This window comes from Callorhinus ursinus, unplaced genomic scaffold (assembly GCF_003265705.2).
Source record: "Callorhinus ursinus isolate GAN/ISIS: 27379988/994484 unplaced genomic scaffold, GSC_fseal_2.0 scaffold6, whole genome shotgun sequence".
NCBI classification, from domain to species: Eukaryota; Metazoa; Chordata; class Mammalia; order Carnivora; family Otariidae; genus Callorhinus; species Callorhinus ursinus.
The window spans coordinates 1,396,605-1,399,221 of NW_027397068.1; the positions used below are offsets into that span (position 1 = coordinate 1,396,605).

Here is a 2,617-nt window from a genome sequence, read left to right on the forward strand (position 1 = left end):
TTTTTTTTTTTTGGTCTTCCAACAGTGTATTAGAATTAGAAAGAATGTAGACATTAAAAAAAAATCCCCACTGTCATGAACATAAATTGAGGCTTTCAGCCTGGGATAAGCTGAATCAAAAAAAAAAAAAAAGAAACAAAAACATCCAATAGCGTATCAACATTTTTTCACTCATTTGCCAAATGCAAATTTGGTCTAAATGTACACTCTTTAGCAACAATGTACAACCTTTCTCTGTCCTCCATGCTAAGAGATGTAAAAGTTTAAGGGTCAAACAGTACTAAATGTACAGGCTTCAAAACCATCAACGTTAAGGCATTCACTAGTTTTAGCTAAAATACATCTGGAACACTGACAAGTGATTACTTACAATAACGTGAAGGAAATTTTTTGAAAAATAAAACGTTAATGGAATAATTCTGGAGGATATACCAGAGGAACAAGTTGGGTATCAAACAATTTGTTTCATTAGCCACTTTGAGTCCATGTTCTAAAATCTAAAATTTAGTTATCTTTCTTCTAAGCCAAGAGCTTCCTATCATGTCAGTGTCTACATTATGAAGTAAAGGAGACTGAGGTGGAATGCTTTTATTTATCACAATGGCTGTATCAATTACCTAGGACTTCAACAGCATCATGGAAGTCTGGGAAAAGTTCATGCATAAAGTTATTGCCTTACTGACTTAAAATTGCTCCATTCAATGGTACATATCAACCCTTGGTGAAAACTTTACAAAAACAAACAGGTTGAAAAATGGGTTAACAGAGGCAAATACAGCATCTGCCTTTAGAGCTATCAACTCAGGAATTCCTTCATTTACGAAATCTTGCAGAGAAGTTATTTTTCTTTCTCAAAATCTGGTGATAACCACATTCCTTACTCCAGAGCTGGCATCATCACTGTCTCGTGAAACATCATCTGCTCCATCTACTTCCGATAAATCAAATCCTAATCATCACCCATGTTGTTCATCATCTCAGAGAAATGATCAAAATTCTATGTGTCTTCATCTGAATCATCTCCCCAGTCTTTCCAATACTGAAGTCCACACTAAGTCAATTAAATTTTGCCCTTTCTTTTGTTAACCTTGGCCATGACTGACCAGACTCGCCTTTTCTATAAACAACATAAAATTGATCTGTCTGTTCTTTTATGCTTGGAATCATTTGGACCAATCCAGTGAAAAAGATCAATTTAATGTAAATGTTTAAAATTATCACTTCCTCCAGAACAACTGAATGTAAGTTTGGATTTTTCAAAATTTACATTAACATCTTTACTAATCTTCAGCACAAAATTTAATGAAGATGTAGTCTCTTCTATCATACCACTTTGCTGAAGCGGACTGCATGGTGAACCCAACAGGGGTACAGGTGAATGGGTGGGCCGGGGCCTCTCTGATTCTTCTCGCTTCCCTCAGGCTACAGCAGCATCAGGCTCCCCCCAAGTCCCCAGAATGCACCGCAGAGAGAATACCAACTCTGGTCTTGGGAGAGGAGGAACCTCTCAGCATCACAGTTCTCTATAGAAGATTGTCTGTGGAGGAGATATTGGAAGTTAAATATGGCAAAACATGCTTCCTGGTAAGTAGAAAGATACATTCTTTATTGTACATTAACAAAATTGGACCTTTACTGTATAAATCAGTATCTCCTTGAGGTTGTTTATAGTGTTCTAGAACTTGAGGTCAACAGTGACAGAGTGAAGTGAATCAGCTGGCTGTGTGTTTTTCTCCAAATGAAGCACTGGAAGGGTCGATTATATGGATTTGGGGCTTGAGCAAAAGAGGGGAAAATGAGTTGAGAATATTGGCAAGTGTGTTATTTTAATGATGAACTACAGAGCTTACTTGGTAAGAAGGGAACTGTCAAAGAAAACTTGCACCAGAGTTAAGCAGGCGATAAAGACCCTTGGACTTGCTACAGGGGAGAGAGAATGAACTCTACTCCCCTGAATCAAAAGGTAGAAGGGAAGGGCATCTGGGTGGCTCAGTTGGTTAAGCAGCTGCCTTTGGCTCAGGTCATGATCCCAGGATCCTGGGATCAAGCCCCACATGGGACTCCCCACTCAGCGTGGAGTCTGCTTTTTCCCTCTCCCTCTGCCCCTTCCCCCAACTCATGCTCTCGCTCTCCAGCACATGCACTCTCTCGCTCTCTCAAAAAAAAAAAAAAAAAAAAAGTAACAGGGGGGGTGCTGAGGTAAGCTAGTGAAAAAGTACTGGAAGTTGGTCAGTGGAATGTGTCCAGTACACTGAATCATTCCTGAGTTTGAAAATGTTTTTTCTTTGTGATTAAGCCACCTGAGTTTGCTAATAGGCACTTAGCAAGTTAGGCTTCTATCGTCCAGTCCAATGGGAGATAGGGGTACTATCTTTCTTGATGATTACATTTCAAAGAGATGACTCCCAGGTCCTTGAAAAAGACATTCCTGGGTTTTAAAACTGGCTAGAGGCTGGGGGAGGATTTATCTACATTTCAAAAGGGCAGAGAAAGAATTTGCAATTACAAGCATTTAAAGCAAATGCTCTAAGAAAAGGGAGGTTAGGGGCCAATAGTGGGGAAGAAACCTGCCTAAAATTTTGTCAAGCTGAGAGGAATGTTAAGGCCATCTTGGTCA

General features: G+C 39.4%; 1 pseudogene; it reads right to left on the reverse strand.

Annotated features, from left to right (window-relative positions):
• Positions 1 to 851: 851 nt before the first annotated feature.
• Positions 852 to 1,352, reverse strand: LOC112813847 (prostaglandin E synthase 3-like; annotated as a pseudogene).
• Positions 1,353 to 2,617: the final 1,265 nt, after the last annotated feature.